The sequence below is a fragment of the Elgaria multicarinata genome, chromosome 20 (assembly GCF_023053635.1).
Source record: "Elgaria multicarinata webbii isolate HBS135686 ecotype San Diego chromosome 20, rElgMul1.1.pri, whole genome shotgun sequence".
Classification (NCBI taxonomy): Eukaryota; Metazoa; Chordata; class Lepidosauria; order Squamata; family Anguidae; genus Elgaria; species Elgaria multicarinata.
Genome location: NC_086190.1, coordinates 190,681 through 197,500, shown reverse-complemented (window position 1 = coordinate 197,500; position 6,820 = coordinate 190,681). Strand labels below are relative to the sequence as shown.

The following is a 6,820-nucleotide window of genomic DNA, read 5'->3' as shown; positions in this document are numbered from 1 at the left end:
TAACCCGGAACCTAACCCGGAACCTAACCCGGAACCTAACCCGGAACCAAACCCGGAACCAAACCCGGAACCTAACCTTAATCCTAACCCTGGCCCGGAACGTAACCCGGAACCTAACCCGGAACCAAACCCGAAACCTAACCCGGAACCTAACCCAGAACCCAACCCTAACCCTAACCCGGAACCTAACACTAACCTGGAACCTAACCCTAATCCGGAACCTATCCCTAACCCTAACCCGGAACCTAACCCTAACCCAGAACCTAACCCTAACCCGGAACCTAACCCTAACCCGGAACCTAACCCTAACCCGGAACCAAACCCTAACCCTAACCCTAACCCTAACCCTAACCCGGAACCTAACCCTAACCCGGAACCTAACCCTAACCCTAACCCTAACCCTAACCCTAACCCGGAACCTAACCCTAACCCGGAACCTAACCCTAACCCTAACCCTAACCCTAACCCTAACCCTAACCATAACCATAACCCTAACCCTAACCCTAACCCTAACCCTAACGTTAACCCTAACGTTAACCCTAACCCTAACCCTAACCCGGAACCTAACCCTAACCCAGAACCTAACCCTAACCCGGAACCTAATACGGAACCTAGCACGGAACGTAACACGGAACCTAACAATAACCCTAAACCTAACCCTAACCCTAACCCGAACCCGAACCCGAACCCTAACCCAAACCCGAACCCTAACCCGAACCCGAACCATAACCCTAACCCGGAAACTAACCCTAACCCAGAACCTAACCCTAACCCGGAACCTAAGCCGGAACCTAACACGGAACGTAACCCTAACCCTAACCCGGAACCTAACCCGGAACCTAACCCGGAACCTAACACGGAACCTAACCCGGAACCAAACCCGGAACCTAACCCGGAACCTAACCCGGAACCTAACCCAGAACCCAACCCTAACCCTAACCCGGAACCTAACACTAACCCGGAACCTAACCCTAATCCGGAACCTATCCCTAACCCTAACCCGGAACCTAACCCTAACCCAGAACCTAACCCTAACCCGGAACCTAACCCTAACCCTAACCCGGAACCTAACCCTAACCCGGAACCTAACCCTAACCCGGAACCTAACCCTAACCCTAACCCGGAACCTAACCCTAACCCTAACCCTAACCCGGAACCTAACCCTAACCCGGAACCTAACCCTAAATCGGAACCAACCCTAACCCGGAACCGAACCCTAACCCGGAACCTTAACCTAACCCGGAACCTAACCGGGTTAGGGTTAGGCAAATATAGAAAGCTCTATAAGTTGCTCCGAAAAGACGTTCAGATACCCATTCCGGCAAAAACTCATATTGCGCAAAACGGGCCGTAACAGCAGCTTCCCAATTAGGAAAGTGAACCAGACTCACCAGATGCACATGACAAGGAGGGACAAATATAGAAATCTCAAAAGTTTCTCCAAAACCACATTCAGATACCCGTTCCTGGCAAAAACATGTATTGCGCAAATTGTGCCATAACGGCAACATCCCAATGAGGTATGTGAACCAAACTAACCAGATGCACATGACAAGGAGGGGCAAATATAGAAAGCTCCATAAGTTGCCCCGAAACGATGTTCTAACACCCGTTCTTGCGGAAGGGACAAATATAGAAAGCTCTAACAGTTGCCCCCAAACCACGTTCAGAAACCGTTCTGGGCAAAAATACGGATTGTGCCAGCGTACCGTAAAAGCAGCTTCCCAATAATTAAAGTCCACCAAACACACCAGATGCACACAACTAGGTGGGACAAATATAGAAAGCTCCATAAGTTGCACCGAAACCACGTTCAGATGGTTCTTGCGGAAAAGCGTATTGCGAAAATGGTCTGTAACAGCACCTTCCCAATGAGGTAAGTGAACCAAACTCACTAGATGCACAAGACAAGGTGGGACAAATATAGAAAGCTCCAAAAGTTACCCCAAAACCATGTTCAGATACCCGTTCCGGTCAAAAACGTGTATTGTGCAAAATGGGCCATAACGGCACCTTCCCAATAAGGGAAGTGAACCAAACTCACCAGATGCGCTGGGGCCATGCTAATCTTCTATGTATCGTTCCAACTTTTGTATATGTGTTGCCAAAGCGAGCACAACCCTAACCGTAACCCTAACCCTAACCCTAACCCGAACCCGAACCCTAACCCTAACCCTAACCCTAACCCTAACCCGAACCCGAACCCTAACCCTAACCCTAACCCTAACCCTAACCCTAACCCTAACCGTAACCCTAACCCTAACCCTAACACTAACCCTAACCCTAACCCCAACCCTAACCCTAACACTAACACTAACACTAACACTAACACTAACACTAACACTAACCCGGAACCTAACCCTAACCCAGAACCTAACCCTAACCGGAACCTAACACGGAACCTAGCACGGAACCTAACACGGAACCTAACCCTAACCCTAAAACTAACCTTAACCATAACGCAAACCCTAACCCTAACCCGAACCCTAACCCGGAAACTAACCCCAACCCTGACCCTAACCCTAACCCTAACCCTAACCCTAACCCTTACCCCAACCCTAACCCTAACCCTAACCCTAACCCTAACCCTACCCCTAACCCTAACAGTAACCAAAACCATAACCCTAACCCTAACCCTAACCCGAAACCTAACCCTAACCCTAACCCTAACCCTAACCCTAACCCTAACCCTAACCCTAACCCTACCCCTAACCCTAACAGTAACCAAAACCATAACCCTAACCCTAACCCTAACCCGGAACCTAACCCTAATCCGGAACCTATCCCTAACCCTAACCCGGAACCTAACCCTAACCCAGAACCTAACCCTAACCCGGAACCTAACCCTAACCCTAACCCAGAACCTAAACCTAACCCGGAACCTAACCCTAACCCGGAACCTAACCCTAACCTGGAACCTAACCCTAACCCTAACCCGGAACCTAACCCTAAACCGGAACCTAACCCTAACCCTAACCCTAACCCTAAACCTAACCCTAACCCTAACCCTAACCCTAACCCTAACCCTAAACCGGAACCTAACCCTAACCCTAACCCGGAACCTAACCTTATCCCGGAAACCTAACACTAACCCGGAACCTAACCCTAACCCTAACCTGGAACCTAACCCTAACACGGAACCTAACCCAAACCCGGAACCTAACAATAACCCGGAACCTAACCCTAACCCGGAACCTAACCCTAACCCTAACCCTAACCCTAACTCTAACACGGAACCTAACCCTAACCTGGAACCTAACCCTAACCCTAACCCTAACCCTAACCCTAACCCTAACCATAACCATAACCCTAACCCTAACCCTAATCCTAACCCTAACGTTAACCCTAACGTTAACCCTAACCCTAACCCTAACCCGGAACCTAACCCTAACCCAGAACCTAACCCTAACCCGGAACCTAATACGGAACCTAGCACGGAACGTAACACGGAACCTAACAATAACCCTAAACCTAACCCTAACCCTAACCCTAACCCGAACCCGAACCCTAACCCAAACCCGAACCCTAACCCGAACCCGAACCATAACCCTAACCCGGAAACTAACCCTAACCCAGAACCTAATCCTAACCCGGAACCTAAGCCGGAACCTAACACGGATCGTAACCCTAACCCTAACCCGGAACCTAACCCGGAACCTAACCCGGAACCTAACACGGAACCTAACCCGGAACCAAACCCGGAACCTAACCCGGAACCTAACCCGGAACCTAACCCGGAACCCAACCCTAACCCTAACCCGGAACCTAACACTAACCCAGAACCTAACCCTAATCCGGAACCTATCCCTAACCCTAACCCGGAACCTAACCCTAACCCAGAACCTAACCCTAACCCGGAACCTAACCCTAACCCTAACCCTAACCCTAACCCTAACCCTAACCCTAACCCTAACCATAACCCTAACCCTAACCCTAACCCTAACCCTAACGTTAACCCTAACGTTAACCCTAACCCTAACCCTAACCCGGAACCTAACCCTAACCCAGAACCTAACCCTAACCCGGAACCTAATACGGAACCTAGCACGGAACGTAACACGGAACCTAACAATAACCCTAAACCTAATCCTAACCCTAACCCTAACCCGAACCCGAACCCTAACCCAAACCCGAACCCTAACCCGAACCCGAACCATAACCCTAACCCGGAAACTAACCCTAACCCAGAACCTAATCCTAACCCGGAACCTAAGCCGGAACCTAACACGGAACGTAACCCTAACCCTAACCCGGAACCTAACCCGGAACCTAACACGGAACCTAACACGGAACCTAACCCGGAACCAAACCCGGAACCTAACCCGGAACCTAACCCGGAACCTAACCCGGAACCCAACCCTAACCCTAACCCGGAACCTAACACTAACCCGGAACCTAACCCTAATCCGGAACCTATCCCTAACCCTAACGCGGAACCTAACCCTAACCCAGAACCTAACCCTAACCCGGAACCTAACCCTAACCCTAACCCGGAACCTAACCCTAACCCGGAACCTAACCCTAACCCTAACCCTAACCCGGAACCTAACCCTAACCCGGAACCTAACCCTAAACCGGAACCTAACCCTAAACCGGAACCTAACCCTAACCCGGAACCTTAACCTAACCCGGAACCTAACCGGGTTAGGGTTAGGCAAATATAGAAAGCTCTATAAGTTGCTCCGAAAAGACGTTCAGATACCCATTCCGGCAAAAACTCGTATTGCGCAAAACGGGCCGTAACAGCAGCTTCCCAATTAGGAAAGTGAACCAGACTCACCAGATGCACATGACAAGGAGGGACAAATATAGAAATCTCAAAAGTTTCTCCAAAACCACATTCAGATACCCGTTCCTGGCAAAAACGTGTATTGCGCAAATTGTGCCATAACGGCAACATCCCAATGAGGTATTTGAACCAAACTAACCAGATGCACATGACAAGGTGGGGCAAATATAGAAAGCTCCATAAGTTGCCCCGAAACGATGTTCTAACACCCGTTCTTGCGGAAGGGACAAATATAGAAAGCTCTAACAGTTGCCCCCAAACCACGTTCAGAAACCGTTCTGGGCAAAAATGCGGATTGCGCCAGCGTACCGTAAAAGCAGCTTCCCAATAATTAAAGTCCACCAAACACACCAGATGCACACAACTAGGTGGGACAAATATAGAAAGCTCAATAAGTTGCACCGAAACCACGTTCAGATGGTTCTTGCGGAAAAGCGTGTTGCGAAAATGGTCTGTAACGGCACCTTCCCAATGAGGTAAGTGAACCAAACTCACTAGATGCACAAGACAAGGTGGGACAAATATAGAAAGCTCCAAAAGTTACCCCAAAACCATGTTCAGATACCCGTTCCGGTCAAAAACGTGTATTGTGCAAAATGGGCCATAACGGCACCTTCCCAATAAGGGAAGTGAACCAAACTCACCAGATGCGCTGGGGCCATGCTAATCTTCTCTGTATCGTTCCAACTTTTGTATATGTGTTGCCAAAGCGAGCACAACCCTAACCGTAACCCTAACCCTAACCCTAACCCTAACCCTAACCCTAACCCTAACCCTAACCCTAATCCTAACCCTAACCCGAACCCTAACCCTAACCCTAACCCTAACCCTAACCCTAACCCTAACCCTAACCCTAACCCTAACCCTAACCCTAACCCTAACCCTAACCCTAACCCTAACCCTAACCCTAACCCTAACCCTAACCCTAACCCTAACCCCAGCCCTAACCCTAACCCTAACCCTAACCCTAACCCTACCCCTAACCCTAACAGTAACCAAAACCATAACCCTAACCCTAACCCTAACCCGAAACCTAACCCTAACCCTAACCCTAACCCTAACCCTAACCCTAACCCTAACCCTAACCCTAACCCTAACCCTAACCCTAACCCTAACCCTAACACGAAACCTAACCCTAACCCGAAACCTAACCCGGAACCTAATCTGGAACCTAACCCGGAACCTAACCTTAATGCTAACCCTAGCCTGGAACCTAACCCGGAACCTAACCCGGAACCAAACCCGAAACCTAATCCGGAACCTAACCCGGAACCCAACCCTAACGCTAACCCGGAACCTAACCCTAACCCGGAACCTAACCCTAATCCGGAACCTATCCCTAACCCTAACCCGGAACCTAACCCTAACCCAGAACCTAACCCTAACCCGGAACCTAACCCTAACCCTAACCCAGAACCTAAACCTAACCCGGAACCTAACCCTAACCCGGAACCTAACCCTAACCCGGAACCTAACCCTAACCCTAACCCGGAACCTAACCCTAAACCGGAACCTAACCCTAACCCTAACCCTAACCCTAACCCTAACCCTAACCCTAACCCTAACCCTAACCCTAACCCTAACCCTAACCCTAAACCGGAACCTAACCCTAACCCTAACCCGGAACCTAACCTTATCCCGGAAACCTAACACTAACCCGGAACCTAACCCTAACCCTAACCCGGAACCTAACCCTAACACGGAACCTAACCCAAACCCGGAACCTAACAATAACCCGGAACCTAACCCTAACCCGGAATCTAACCCTAACCCTAACTCTAACCCGGAACCTAACCCTTACCCGGAACATAACCCTAAACCGGAACCTAACCCTAACCCGGAACCTAACCCTAACCCGGAACCTTAACCTAACCCGGAACCTATCCGGGTTAGGGTTAGGCAAATATAGAAAGCTCTATAAGTTGCTCCGAAAAGACTTTCAGATACCCATTCCGGCAAAAACTCGTATTGCGCAAAAAGGGCCGTAACGGCAGCTTCCCAATGAGGTAAGTGAACCAAACTCACCAGATA

General features: G+C 49.8%; 2 pseudogenes; both read right to left on the bottom strand.

Moving 5' to 3' along the window:
* Positions 1-2,048: 2,048 nt before the first annotated feature.
* On the bottom strand, positions 2,049-2,117 carry LOC134411828 (U6 spliceosomal RNA; annotated as a pseudogene).
* Positions 2,118-5,437: 3,320 nt separating this feature from the next.
* LOC134411810 (U6 spliceosomal RNA) lies at positions 5,438-5,506 on the bottom strand (annotated as a pseudogene).
* Between the last annotated feature and the right edge of the window lie 1,314 nt (positions 5,507-6,820).